We start from the raw sequence: 16,147 nt of genomic DNA, 5'->3' as shown, positions 1-16,147 counted from the left end.
TAGTAGTTTTAAAGTATTTTCTGTCACTCTACTTAATACTACTTAATACTCTACTTATAATATAGAGAGTGGTAGAGGTCAGCAAGCACACAGAGAGTGTGAGGGCTACAGTTAATTTAAATAAAACTATTTATAAAATAATTTTAAATAAATTTAAATAAAAATTATTTATAAAATGCATGGCAGGGTGTCCATGTCGTGGTGTTTAATTGGGGCGAAGAAAGGTTTGTGAGGGGTTACTAATATATTGAAAATAATGATTTTAAAAGAATAATGAATTTACTTTGGAAAAAAAAACATTACCAGCAAAAATGCACAGATATTTATGAAAATGACAAAATTTATAGATTTTTTTATTTTTTATTTTATTGTTCATATCCCACGTACACTTTCATAGAAAGACTCTTTTGCTATGCACCTGCTATACAACTTAATCAATGATTTTCAGTCTCAGATTTTTGTGGGAACTCAGGTGTGCTTGCATAACATATTATCAAGGACACACCCATCTCTAGATGCACATATATAACGCATAAATATGCACATACGTTCACACACGTAGAGCTGAGCATTTGATCCGGTTGTGTTAAAGAGGGATGCAGTCTTTTGTTCCACTGGTCTTTTAAACATCAGCAAAATGGGTGAAGAATATTTTGTATTCTCTTGGACTCGCAGTGAGAACAGAAAAAATGTAACCATACAGATTAATAATCCAGCAGACATCTCGGTGATTGTTATATATTTTCTGGTGGTTCTGGCTGTGGGAATATGGGTAAGACTGAATTGTTAATATTGCATGAACATACAGTATAAATGTACATAAATGGCTGTATAAGATAAGTATGAAAACAGAATGATAATGAAGACTGATTTTGCAGAAAGTTATAATATAATACAATATATTTTTGCAAGCTATTTTACAAAAAGGCAAAATTCCATAAAAAATAATATAATAATATATAATAATATAATTTTATTTTGCATTTAGCTTTTTTCAATTAATTGTTCCAATCATTTGTTTTATAGTATTTTATATGTAGCTATTAATGATTTTTTTGACTCAATACGACTTAATTATTTACAAGGTAGTATGGACATTTCTAGTATTTCTTGATAACACCATATTTTTCTACCTGAAAAAAAAATTCCATCTAAAATGCATATAATATTAAAACATATTTAAATCTAAACATATTTTATTTAACAACAAACAAAGCCATTTAAGCATCAATCCATAAACCAAATGAGATGTTATTATGAAATATTTATGATGCTAAAGTTACATTCACTTTTGTCTAATGAATTGATTGGCTCCTTCTGTTCAAAGGCAATGGTAAGGACCAATAGAGCCACAGTTGGAGGGTTTTTCCTGGCTGGCAGAAGTATGGTGTGGTGGCCGGTAAGTAAATGGGATTAAGATGGAAGATGGCGGTATTAAACATTAAAATCATTTTGTTTTGTACTCGAATATGATGGACATTGACAAGCTGACATTACTCTTTAATATATTACATAAATCAACCAGTGCACCAGATGTGGTGAATATATGTGGTAATGTGCTAAACATTTGTATCTGTGTTGATTATATATCTGTCAATAGCATTATCACATTATGACAGCTATGGTATGATAATGTCCCTAACTGCCCCTCCAATTAAGAATCTTAATATCATGATAGGATAAGTCAAATCTTTTATGGGGCCATAATTCAGTGATGTCAGATGTGACCCATAATTCATTACAGCTAAAAGTACTGATATGGTTTGCTTATGCAAGTTTTATGGAACTGTTAAGCTTTGGTCCATGCTACAGTTATCCCCTTATATCAAATCTGAAGGTTTTCAATTGTTATTATGAAGTTTATTGTTCCTGTCTCTATTGTTCGAGTTGCACCTTAGACCATGCAGAAGCAGTGATTTTTATAGCTTATTATTATGGTGATTGCCAGTCAAACAGTATCAGAGTTAATACCCACGTGAAAAGAAAGTACTAAAAATGCGCTTAAATTTATAGTATAATTGTACTCCTAACTTGCTTATTTGAAGTTATATAAAAGTATATGAAGTTATATGAAGTATATAAAATATAAGCATACTTCTTTTTTGACATTTTAGTGCATTAATGGTAAATATAGGCTCAGTATAATATTTAATATATAATTCACTCACATGTTTTTGAACTAATTTGAACATTCAGGAGGGGCTTTCTCTTTTAAATTTGTTGAGTATTGTTAATGCATGTAACGTCACGCCAGCAGAGGGAACCGTCACCCGAGTACTGACTCGGCTCCACTCCCACTGCCCTCATTTCCTGTTTTGGGCTTTATAACCGAAAGCCCTTGTCAGTATCATCGCAAAGTATTGCCAGTTTACCTGACTTAATAAGTTCTCTCTTATTATTTTGATTACCTGCCTTGTGTATGCCTGTTTCTCGTTCACCGACTCTAGTCTCTGCCCTACTGTTCTGCTTGCCTGATTGGACTCACAACCTGGTATAGACCCATTGCCTGTTTTCTGACTACTGCTTATTGGATTTCCCTTGAACATGTTTGCCTCTCTGTCTGCCTTACCAACTTTCTGCCTGCCTCACTTTTACGATTATTGCCCTTGCTCTTAATAAACAATCACATATGGATTCTACTTCGGCTTCCGCCTCCTCATTCCAGAATACTTTGCCTCCCTTGAATCCAGCGGAAGTTACAAACCTGCAAGCGGCATTTGCCTATCAGAGTGATAATGTTGTGGTTATGTATTTTAATTAACTGATATGCTACTTAAAACGTTCTTGAAGCAAATAAAAGTGAAGCTTAAAATATATTTTAACTGTAGTTCATGAAGTATAAAATTGTATTTTAAATAAAAAGCTAAGAAATACAATTAATTGCACTAAAGTGGCTTTGTTTTAACGAAACAAAAAACTTTTTCCCCTAACCAGATTGGTGCCTCCCTCTTTGCAAGTAACATCGGAAGTGTGCATTTTGTGGGAATAGCAGGAACCTGGAGCAGCTGCTGGTATTGCTATTGGAGGATTTGAGTGGAATGTATGTTTAAAAAGCATATTTTTTAGATTTTTGTCTGTTGCTAAATTATATATATATATATATATATATATATATATATATATATATATATATATTTTATTTTTTTAAGTAAAAGTTAATTAAAAAGAAAAATAATAGACAGTAACTTTTGATTTTAAAGTATTATAAGTATGATTAAATGCAGTTAATCAGTGTTGTTTTATTATTCATATACTATTATATTTTTATAAATATTTATTTTTTTACAGTTTTAGTCATTCTTATTTGTTTATATTTCTATTCAGTTTTATATATTTATATATTATATTTTTGAGTTTTAGTTTTGCTCATTTTGTAAGCATTTCAGCAGCTTATTTCCAAAGGCAACATTTACATTCACATTTACATTTAGTCATTTTGCAGACGCTTTTATCCAAAGCGACTTACAATTGAGAGTACATCAAGCGATTCATTTTTTTGAGAGACAAACAGACAGAGTAAGTGCTTGTAACACCAAGTCACAGGCAGTGTTCAAATTAGTACAAGCCAGAAAGGGAAGAAATAAACAAGGGGAAGGAGAAGTGAGAAGTGAGACATTTGTTTCTTGAGTTTACATTTATCTTAAATTGTATTTTATTACAGTTTAAAGTAACAAAAAATATTTTTTGTAACTTTAAATTTAGTTAGCAGTAACAGTAACAACTCTGAGGGGAATAGGTCTAAAAAACATCATACCATTGTCACTTTTTCATTTGTTTCTTCAGGCTCTTGTTGTTGTGCTTATTCTGGGATGGCTCTTTGTGCCCGTCTACATAAAGGCTGGGGTATGGTTCCTCTTTCTCTTAAATCAGCATTGCAGAACAAACTTTTCAAATATTGCTGACTTAAACAGCATGAATGAATCATCCAAATTATCCTTGCATTATCATTTTATGACCATTTATCTTTATCTTCAGGTTGTGACTATGCCAGAGTATCTGAAGAAACGCTTTGGGGGGCAGCGTATCCGTATCTACCTCTCCGTGCTCTCCCTGTTTCTCTATGTTTTCACCAAAATCTCTGTAAGTCCAAAATCTATCTTAACCCTTACAGAAAAGTACTGGTATCACATGATGATTGTGTGGTACTTTGAGAGGTAGCTGACATATAATACTTAGGATACTCTGACACATCATCAGTAGTGTATGCTGCTACACTCAATTGAAAGTGATTTTAAGCAGCATTTTGATTAATGATTCATAATTATGAATGCAGATTGCAAGGTCATCTCTTAGTGCTGATCCACCATCTGATCTGGATACGAACTGAAAAACGGAATAACAAAGAAACCGGGCTAATATGATCATACTTCCTAGTTCTAGTAAGGACTTTAGCTGCTGCGTTTTGCAGTTTGTTTATCAAGTGTGCAGTACAACCACCCAATAAAGCATTACAATAGTCTAACCTCAAGGTCATAAACTCAAGAACTAACATTTCTGTATTTGACACTGAGAGCATAGGTCTTTTAGTTTAGATATGTTTCTGAGATGGAAAAAATGTCTCCAGGTTACATATGTAACCGCGGTTCCTTGAAGGAACAAGACGCCGCATCGACCCGGCTCGAGTTCCTGAAGAGGAACACATTTTTACAGATACTAGAAACATGGTTTTTAAAGGAAAGATTGCTATCAAACAGCACACCTAGGTTCCTAACTGATGAAGAAGAATTAACAGAGCAGCCCTCAAGTGTTAGACAGCATTCTGGGATATTACATTTTAGGTCCAATAATTTATAAAGAATTTAGCGTTAAGAAATTTCTTGTCTTACAGTTTTTTTATATTGACTAAAAAAAATTATTTTGATATGCTGCTGTCTGTCAAGCCTCATTTACATCAGATCTTCTTTAAACACTGGTCTGATAATGCACCACAACGTCCTTTTTTCAATCTTTTAGGCGGACATGTATGCAGGAGCCATTTTCATCAACCAGGCTCTGGGACTAAACATTTATCTGGCTGTTGTTATTCTGCTGCTCATTACATCTCTTTATACAGTAACAGGTATTTTTACTTAAATTCTGAACACTTTAATTTGACACATTACACTGTTACAAATTCTACATAAGTGGTTCGCTCTCACTTTATCACAAAAATCACAAACTATTTCTGAATTAAAGTTCATATAGAGAGCATATATTCAAAAAATGTTATGGTGATACAACTGTGTTGATATTGTAGAGGAGTAAAATAATTGCTTTCTTGAAAAGAAAAGTAAGTAAATAATATATTTCATTCACTCATTACTGTGGGTAAAGGTCTTGTAAAATATTAGAAAATTTGATATTTTATGACCAGGCAAGTTTAGTTCACCCCTGTGGAAAATAAATATATGCCAAGTTGTTTCATAAAATTCTAGTACTTATGTCTTATAGGTTTTAACGTAACTGATCGTATTCACAGCTTTAAACTACTTGGCAGAAGCTGACTGGTTGCATATGCTGCCAATGAGCATTTTGCAGACTTTCATAGTTCCTCTGAAACCCTACACCTTCCCCAAGTCCACCTGTATAGATCTGCCACTGGTTATTTTCTAAGCTATTTGTGCCGCAGTGGTATGTCTTAAATATTTACAGTACTGTATTACCATATGCACTGGCAGTAGCAAGTTCCTGTACTTGCTTGCAGCAGTAGCAGTAATCTACAACAGCAGCAGAGATTGAGCACGGAACAGTATCAAATAGAAGAATAGAGTGATAGTAATATATAATCTATCTCTATAATTAAATCAACAATAATTGCTAGAAATTGTCCCCAAAATCCAACAGCAGCAGCAATTCAGCAACAACAGTGTAGCAGATCTATCCTGCCAAGACCAATATGTCATGTCCATTACCATGCTAAACTCTTCCGAGATGTTATAACAGAAATGCATTTAAACTTTTAAAAATATCTATTAACTTTAAATGTAATTTCAAATATCTCAGTACAGTCAAATTATAAATCAAGTAAATAGATAAAACTTAAAAAAACAATAAAAACAAATGCAATTTTTTTTTTTTTTTATGATTACAGCAGGATGTGAAAAAACATAAGGAAAGTTTTGTTCAGTTTTACTTGATAATGATCCCACATGATATTTTTAAGATCATTGAACTGAAAAACTTTCTTGGTAATGTTATGAACAATTATTTTTAAATGAAATCAACATGAACGTCAAGAGTGCATTTCTAAGAACATTATTTTTCTTTTTCAGTTGCTCAGTTGATTTTCATAAATAAAATTTCTTGTTTTTTTCAACAGGTGGTCTAGCTGCAGTCATCTACACCGACACTCTGCAGACCATTATCATGGTTGTCGGATCATTCATTCTTACAGGCTTTGGTATGTCTGTTCACGTTTTTGTCATTTAAACACTTTGAACACTGATCAGTGTTTACTTGATTTAACATAAACTATTTTCTTTTAGCGTTTAATGAGGTGGGAGGCTATGAGAACCTTAAAGACAGATACATGACTGCGATCCCATCAGTGGTGGGTGTAAACATCAGTGAAGAGTGCTACACTCCTCGTACAGACTCCTTCCACATTTTCAGAGACCCCATCACTGGTGATCTGCCCTGGCCTGGAATGGTCTTTGGTCTTACTATCCAGGCCATCTGGTACTGGTGCGCTGACCAGGTACTGATCTATTTACTATACATACCACACCACAACACAGAAGAACGGTCAGAGACATTTTCAGAACATTTTGTTCAACTGATCAACAAAACATTGACAGTAAATCAGAATTCTAAAGAGCTTGAGCATTTAATTCAGCAGATGTCAAAACTGCAACACACAGTTATAGTAATCACTAATGTGAATTGGTAGGAACATTAATATAGTTGTCATAATAGTTATCTATAGTTATTGTTCTTGATATTCAGGTGTGTTTGATAAGGATTGGAGCTAAACTCTGCAGAGCTATGAGACCAGTGCTCTAAAGCATTGGTCTCAAATGTTTTTAAAAACTTTTTTTCTATTTAAAAGTGTACACTGCTGATGCTTTTTTGCAGAGCTGGTACAAGTATGTATGGCCTACTGTTTAAGACCATGTACATATTTTTGTATATGCATTTTAGAAGGACTCTTTATTGGTAAGGTTATATCACCAGATTATATCTCCACCTGTTGGTTTGCCATGCTGTTGACAGAGTTTTAAATGCATTTGCATTTTAATGTGAATGGAAGAAAGAAAGATTCTGTTTATAAAAATACCCATGTACATGTACAAGTGGGCCATAAAGAGCCAGTGCAGACCTTTAGAGAAATTGCTCTTTTAGATCTTGCTCTCAAAGTTCGCAATTGAAGCACCAAGGGGCACTTTCAATACACTTATCTGTGTAAACTAGCTAGTAACTGAACTTATCAACTCTGAACATTGGGTTTTACACAAACTCTCATTGTTTTAGGTGATTGTGCAGCGCTGTCTGTCTGCCAAGAACCTGTCTCATGTGAAAGCAGGGTGCATTCTATGTGGTTACCTCAAACTTTTGCCCATGTTCCTAATGGTTTTCCTGGCATGATCAGCAGAGTGCTGTACACAGGTGAGGAAAACTGGCACCATTCTGGGTGAGTGATCTGAGTGAGATAAAGCAATCATAGTTTCAGAGAACCAGAGTTTTGCATGAAGAATTATTTATCATAGAATGTGCTAGTAACACATATTAGCTAACACCTACCTACTTAGACAAGCATACAAAATGTAAGCAAACATTGGCAGTAGCTAATAGATTATCAAGGAATCAAATATTGAGGAACCACCTTATTCAAGACTTTATAAATGAGCATGAGAATCAATACAAAAACTAACACACGAAGTGCAGTTTTTCTAAGACAGGTATAATGTACTCCTTTGCAGTGGTTCTAGTCAGTGTCAGCTGAATTTTGTACCAATTGTAATTTACTTAGTGTAGCTTTTGAAACTCCAGCCAGCAAAGCATTACAACAAACAATATGCAAGAACACAAAATTCAACATGGGACGTACTTGCAATGTTTCAAAGATGAAAATGCTTTGACTGTATTACAAAAATGCAGTTCAAATATTATGTTGGTGCCAAATATCACCCCCAGATTTTTTTTGTTTACTTTGGAACTGTAAAGCAAAGTCATGGACTGGTGAGGTGAACCAATAAGCATTATTTCGTTCTTGTCAATGTTTAGACAGAGAAAATTTTCAGACATCCATTTTTTCATCTTCGTAAAACATTAAGAAAGAAAAAGACAAGCATAGATTATAGATTGGAGATGGGACGATTCAGGTTAACGAAGTCCATGTTGTTAGTTTTTGGTGCTGGGGTGACAGCAGCAATTTTAAGTGCAGATAGCACAACGCCAGTGCACAAAGAGTAATTGATAATACTCAAAACAGCAGGACATATAGAACCAAAACAAGATTTAAACAAACAAAATGGAAACTGATAAACTCTGGAAGTTGTCTATCATTTTTAAGACCCTATAACAGAGAGACTGGAAAATTCTGAAAAATTCACGGAAGATGCAGCCGAAGTATGAGTATTGATAATGTTGTTACATATATCTTTTTTGGTGTTAAAACACTGTAAAGAGGTTATGATTCTTAAACAACTTGTTTGATTAAAACTTCTAACAAGTAGCAGAACATATAAAAGAAACAGATTGTGATATCAAGGGAGCCAATGTCCAATAGGTCTAGGGTGTGGCCTTTGTCAGGTGTAGGGCACTCCACAAGTTGATTTAACTCAAAGCACTCCAATAAAGCCAAAGGTCTTTTGTTATTGTGTTATTGGGTCTTTTATATCCATGTGAATGTTGAAATTACCTAAGAATTACCTAAGAATTCTCTCAAATTTGAAGACAATATATCTGAAAAAAAAAGATAAAAAGATTATCTTTTTTGTCATAGGAGGTCTATAGACTGTAGCCACTGCAGTAGAAAGGGGCGCAGAAACACACAAAACAAGACATTCAAATGAGTCAAATTTGGGAACTCATTAGTGTACAAATAGTAAAATAACACTGGTTTTGTATGATAATTCAGGAAGGACAAATCTGAAATTCATGATTACATAACAATTACAGTGGAATAAGGATATAGTATGTGGTATGATTAGAAATTCTGACAATCTGAAAGTAACGCACAGGAATTTTTCTTTTTTGTATGCAAGATGCAGCAGAAGGTCAGTCAGTGGTAAAAACTGACATTTTTGTGTTTGTTTGTATCAGATGAGATTGCATGTGTCGATCCAGCTGAGTGTAACTACTACTGTGGTACCAGTGTAGGCTGCAGTAATATTGCTTATCCAAAACTAGTGGTGGATCTGTTGCCAAATGGTAAAGAATAATCTTTTGTATTTCTGACTTTTACATTTCTAATAGACTGTTTGGTGATATGTTTCTAAACTGATATGTGTTTGTTTACGAAGGTCTCAGAGGGTTGATGCTGTCTGTCATGTTGGCCTCTCTGATGAGTTCACTCACTTCCATTTTTAACAGTGCAAGCACGCTCTTCACCATAGACATTTACACCAAGATTCGCCCCAAAGCCAAAGAAAAGGAACTCATGATCGCGGGGAGTGTGTTTTAATGTCTGTTTGTGTTGGATATTCTAGCTAAGGTAAATATGCTCTAATAGGCTCATGTTTATGTGTCCAGGGTATTTATGCTGTTTCTGATTGGTGTGAGTATTGCATGGATCCCCATTCTTCAGTCGGCCCAGAGCGGGCAGCTCTTTGAATACACTCAGTCCATCACCAGTTATCTGGCTCCACCTATCGCTGCTGTCTTCATTCTTGCTATTTTCTGGAAGCGAGTCAATGAACCAGTAAGTTGCATTTCATTATAGTAATTTTGGAAGTTTGAAGTATTAAAATTGTATTGAATAAAGTTTTTGGTTTTTTAATAAAAAAAATTGACTGTACATTGTTAGCTTGACAATGTGCTGAATGATGCTAACAGTCTGTTGACAACATGCTGAAAAATGTGTAACAGCAGATAACACTGCATGCTTTAGAAACATCTGTACTCTTTTCCAAATCTGTACACACACTTGAACCTAAAATGATAATTCATAAAATTTGAAAAGGTTAAAGTAAATGACAAGTGTCAAATCAAGTCAAGTCAAGTCAAGTGGCTTTTTATTGTCATTTCAACTACATATAGCTGTGCAGTACATAGTGAAATGAGACAATGTTTCTCCATGACCTGGTGCTATATTTGGTGCTTTTGACAATTTCCATCCTGGATCCTTCAATGGACAGTGGAGAATGGTCACTCTGTGCTCTCTTAAGGTCAACAATCATCTCTTTGTTCTTGTTGACGAAGCAGAGTACAGGGTCGTTAGTATGAGGGGGAGACTTCTTCACCGTTGTGTTATTCTGTGCCTCAAAACGTTCATAGAAGTCATTCACCACATCTGGACGGAATGTGTCACCATCACAGACAGATGAAGTTGTAGTTGGTGCCGCTTGGATGCCACATGCACTGCGAGTCACCTCTGTTCTGGAAGTGGCCGTGGATTCTCTTAGCATAAGCGCGCTTCACTGTTTTGAGAGCCACCCCGTTTTTTGCTCTGAAGGCACAGCTATGATAGATTATGCAAAGGACTATAGTGTGTGTATGTGTGTGCACGTCTGGTTTCAGTGATCTGACCACGGGGCTCATCTAGGTTTTCTGGTCTCCGATGAACGTCATCTCTGGATGCTGATCCACCATCTGATCTGGATACAAACTGAGAAACATAAGAAAGAAACAGACTAATATTAGCATAGATGCCATTCTTTTTCACGTTATAATGAGTACACTGTGTTTTATGAGCAGTGTTTCTGGTTCCAGCTGATCTAATTAATGCAGCGTAACAATCCTTTAACAGATTTGAATAATAAAAGTGTATTAGTATGTTATGTGTAGGCTAGGTTAAAAAGATGTACCTTTACTCTAGATTTAAACTGATAGAGTGCGTCTGCTTCCTGACCAGTGTTAGGGAGATCTAAAGGGAGTGCTAAATAGGAAAAGGATATTTTCATATTTTGAAGTATTATCAAATGGCCAAAGTTTTGAGAATGCAGTGGATGTGCAGGACTGTAATGTGATAAGAGCTCACTCAAGTACTGAGGAGACAAACCATTCAGAAATGTTTAATTCTATCCTATGTTTGATAAGGAGCCATTGCAGTATTAATAGAACCAGGCTAATATGGACATACTTCCTAGTTCTGTGTTTTGGACCAGTTCATTTATCATGCGTGCAGTACAGCCATCCAATAAAGCATTAGAATAATATAACCTTGAGGTCATAAACGCATAAATAACATTTCTGAATTTGATATTGAGAGCATAGGTGGTAATTTGGATATATTTTTGAGATGGAAAAACAGTTTTACAGATGATAGAAACATGTTTTTCAAAGAAAGGATTGCTGTCAAAGAGTACACCTAGGTTCCTAATGGATGAAGAAGAATTAACAAAGCATCCATCAAGTGTTAGACAGTGTGCTGAATTATTACACATGGGGATTTTTTGTACAATAATTAGCACCTCAGTTTTTTTCAGAATTTAACATCAAGAAGTTACTCATCATCCAGTTTTTATATCGACTAGGAATTCCATCAGTTTCTCAATTGGGTGTGTATTACCGGGCTGCAAAGAAATCTAGAGCTGAGTATCATTAGCATGTCCAAACCGGTGAAAAACTGAAAAAAGGTGAGCAGGTAAGACAATAGGCAGGCAACCTGAAGCCAAGAGATAGAATGGGTGGCTCAGGATGCAACCACAACTAACCTAAACTTCAGCTGAGCTATGCAGAGATCATGAGAAAGGAATGTCAACAGAGGAAAGGTAGCACATGTAGGGGTTTTATATTTTAGCATAAAAAGTTTATAGTTTAGGCATAAAAACTTTTGCTATAGGTGGATCTTGAACACAAGATGATGAAAGAGAACATACAAGCAACATTTTAATGATTAAATTTCAAGCTTTTCAAAGTTGTTACAAATGTCTGGACCTGAGCCTAAGCGAGCATTAAGTTTGTCATCAGAATTGTTATTGTATATTTTCTGACACATGATGTTGATGTTTCTTCACAGGGTGCTTTCTATGGGTTGTGTATTGGTCTGTTGGTGGGTCTGGCACGTATGATAACAGAGTTTGCCTATGGTACAGGCAGCTGCGTGAATCCCAGTAACTGTCCTACAATCATCTGTGGTGTGCACTACCTCTATTTTGCCCTCATCAGCTTTGGCCTGTCATGTACAGTAATAGTGACCATCTCCTCATGACCAAGCCCATTGATGAAAAACATGTAAGTTCTTCTTCTTATAACTAAACTATAAAGGATATTTATGATTTATTAATGTTTTTGAATTAATGTTTATGAATTGTCTTATGCTCAAAACTGCATTTGATCAAAAATACAGTAACAACTACTTTTGTATCTGAATAATTTAAAATGTAATTTAATCCTCTTAAGCAAAGCTGAATTTTCAACAGTCATTACTCCAGTTTTTAGTGTCACATGACCATTCAGAAATCATTCTAATATGTTGAGTTGATGCTCAATTATAATAGCTTTATTTAACAACCTCACACACAAGGTAAATGGACTATATATAGATTCATCAGCATAACATTATTAAAAGCAGATTTAAATAGAAAAGCAATTTCATTTACACTTGATTTTAAGGTGTCCTTGTTACAGCGTAGTAATAATAATTAACTGCATGTTACTATATGGTTAGGTTTAGGATTAGAGTTTGGTTTGGGGTTACTTGCATAATTATATATAATTATTTTTATTATAATAGTACATGTAATAAGTTAGTCACGTGTAACAAGGACACCTTAAAATAAGGGTTAACGACAATTCTTTTGTCATGGACCCTCATTCTGTGGCCCTGTATTGTTTCACAGCTGTACAGGCTTTGCTGGAGTTTGAGGAGCAGCACTGAGGAGAGGATTGATCTGGAAGCAGATGAATGGACTGACAATCAGGACTCAGATTCTATGCAAAAGAAGGTGCATCTACATGATCCACTGAAAATGTACCATAAGAGAGTTCTCTCTCTATAGTTGTGTGCAATATGCATCACATAGCTCAGTGAATGGACTGTGAATATGATGTCTCATGCTGAGATTAGGTTAAGGTCATAGTTAGCTGATTAGATTTTCTAGAAAAACAAAGGACGCTGATTCAGCTGCATGCCTTATTTGTGGAAATCCTGGTGTGCACATAATACATTTCAAAAACATGATTACATACTACATACAAAAAAAATAAATAAATTACCTCCTGTTTTTATTTGTCCCCTTAACCCCATAGAGGTGCGCAAGGATCCAAGCTGTTTGAAGAAGGCTTACAACTGGTTCTGTGGTTTTGATCAAGGCGATACAGCTACACTGACTAAAGAACAGGAGGCAGAGTTCAATAGGCAGCTCACAGACACCAGTGAGAAACCTCTATGGAGAAACGTGGTCAACGCTAACGCTATAATCCTCCTCACCGTCTGTGTGTTCTTCCATGGTTTCTTTGGCTAAGATCACATCAGTTTAGCTGTATTATGTGGACATCAATGTTACCTTATCAGTAACAACAAGCTAAAAATATTAAATCTGATTGTAAGAGGCTACAAGTTGGTTACTTGTTTTTGATTTGATGGCAGGAAGTACAATAAAAAAAATTTAATTAAATTTTAAACAAGACCTAAAGCCTTTTTCTGTGCCACAAAATTTTTTTTTTTTTTTTTTTGGTAGTACTATTTGGTAAGTTTTGATTTTATTGTAAGTAAAACTGATTTGTTTACAAAAGTATATACAAATGTTATGTATTAATGTTTATATTTTTTTGACATTACATGTACTCTGTAATTTTATATTTTTTTGTAAATGAAAAAAAAGGATCATTGTAGTTTTTGTGTTTTTATATATTTGTGTGTTTATTATATATTTATACACACAAAGTTTGTGAAGCTTAAAAGTTTGTGAAACCTTGATACAGTTGATACAGATACTATCCTCTGAGGTGTTTTCATTTAGTGGAATGACTGGTCACCATGACTGGTGTCATGGCCTGCCCTGTTTTATTTGAAGAACAGAGACCTATTAAAATCTGATCATGTCTGTGGAATTTAATCTTGGAATAATCAAAAGGAAAATCACTGAGGACCTCAGAAAATGTTACAAAACCATATTTAAAGAGTCTGAACTCCACAATTAGTTTTTGACCAACAAAGATCACTCCAAAAGGCTTGTAATAGTCTTTGAGGTTGAGAACCCCAAAGTAAATTCTAATCAACTAAAGGTCTCTCACACTGGATGATGTTAATGTTCACAAGTACACCATGAGGACACTAAACAACAATGGCTGGCCCCACACCCGCACTTCAGATCAGAAAGATGATGTGCTGTAGGTTCTTTTTAGAAGCAGAAGAGGAAAAAAGGACCAGGCCCAGATTGTGTTTCCATGGTACACATGGCAGAGTTCCAAGGAGAAAGTCAGTGTTGTCCAAAAAGAACATTGCTGCAGCTTACTAAAGATGATGTTGACAAACTAAAAGGCTAATGGGGAAATGTTCTATAGACAGATGAGACAAAAGTAGAACTTTCTGGTTTATTTTAAATGGGAAGCATTAGAATTTTTACCTAATGAAGTAAAACATAGAGACATTTGTCTAAAAAAATGAGTCTCAGGGGAAAATTGTAAAGCATTGGAAGCATATTCACAGGAAGTAGGTAAAATGATAAACAAGGTTTATTTGCACAGATGAGCAATGGAAAGTTTATAACAGAGGAATCAGGCAAGTATATAGTCCTTAGGTAGTCATTGACTGGAATCACAACAATCTGGAGTTCAATTCTTATCGTTTCCAGGAATCAGGAATACAGGGAAGACAAAGAAGATCCTTGAAACACACACCACAATCACAGAGAATGTTGGCGTAGATACTGGAGGCATCTGGGACATGGAGAGAATCACAAGAGATAAGTAGTGAAGTAAGTCTTTCATCAGTTCTTCATAGACGCAAGGAAGAGCATCCATTTCATATATACATGCCCAGACACTGACTGAACTGTGATGTGTGCTAATAAAGTGCTTGTGGTGATTGGCTGATGAGGTGCAGGTGTGGCTAGTTAGAACTGTGGTAAAGGAGATCGCTGTGATTGGGTGGTGGCAAAACCGTGACAAAAGTCTGCACACAAATTATTTTACCAAAGAATGGTTCAAGAAGAACAAAATTAATGTTCAGGACCTGAAGCAAGCTGTTCACAGCAGGAGACCCACCAACATCACAGAGTTGAAGTGGTTCTATACTTAGGAATGGGCTAAATGCCTAAAAGATGTTGAGCAAGAATGATCAGTGATAAGTTTTTTAACTGCCGTTGTTGCTGCAAAATGGGCCACACCAGATATTAAAAGAAAAGATTCACTTACTTTTGCAATGCACAATTATGTAACAACATTTTCTTCCCCTCATTTCATTTTCTTCCCCTCATTTGTTAGTGTTTTCTTTGTCTACTTTCAAGACTTGTGCAAGAATCTCATGATTAGATTAGGATTAGGGTTAGCCCTATCAACTGGAAGACAATATGAATGGGTTTTATTGCAAGTTTAAAAAAAATACCTCACATTTGCTCTGAACACCTCTCCACACAACCATTAACACTACCTGCAACCCCTCTTTCCCCCACACCTGCACTTAGAAGATAATGTGAGCCTGGTCTTCCTGAAGCAGAAGAGCACCATGCCCAGACTGTGTTACACCAGCCTGTCTGAAACCCTGTGCTGACCAGCTAATGTCTATGGTCATGAAATCATTTGAAAAACTAGTGCTGCCCCACCTGAAAGACCCTTGCTGGATCCTCTTCATTTTGCCTACAGATTTGGATAATGCAGTCAATATAGAAATGCATTTTGTTTGTCATCGCAGGCTGGGAAAATTTACATCAAGCATCCCTACCATTCAGCGATGGAGTTCTTCAGGCTGTGTTCTCTCACCACTGCTCTTAAAGTTCCCTCGAATGACTGCACATCTAAAGAAGCTCCTAAACTTTGCAGTTGACATAACACTTATTGGCCTCATCATTCTGCTTACAGACTGGAGGTTAAAGAGCTGGCTCTTAAAGGAATAGTTCAACCC

At 35.3% G+C, this 16,147-nt stretch overlaps 1 pseudogene; it reads left to right on the top strand.

Annotated features, from left to right (window-relative positions):
* Nucleotides 1-570: 570 nt before the first annotated feature.
* Nucleotides 571-13,735, top strand: LOC122332480 (annotated as a pseudogene).
* Nucleotides 13,736-16,147: the final 2,412 nt, after the last annotated feature.

This window comes from Puntigrus tetrazona, unplaced genomic scaffold (assembly GCF_018831695.1).
Source record: "Puntigrus tetrazona isolate hp1 unplaced genomic scaffold, ASM1883169v1 S000000094, whole genome shotgun sequence".
Lineage (NCBI taxonomy): Eukaryota > Metazoa > Chordata > Actinopteri > Cypriniformes > Cyprinidae > Puntigrus > Puntigrus tetrazona.
Note: the sequence above shows the minus strand (reverse complement) of the source record. Positions and strands in the feature narration are given on the sequence as shown.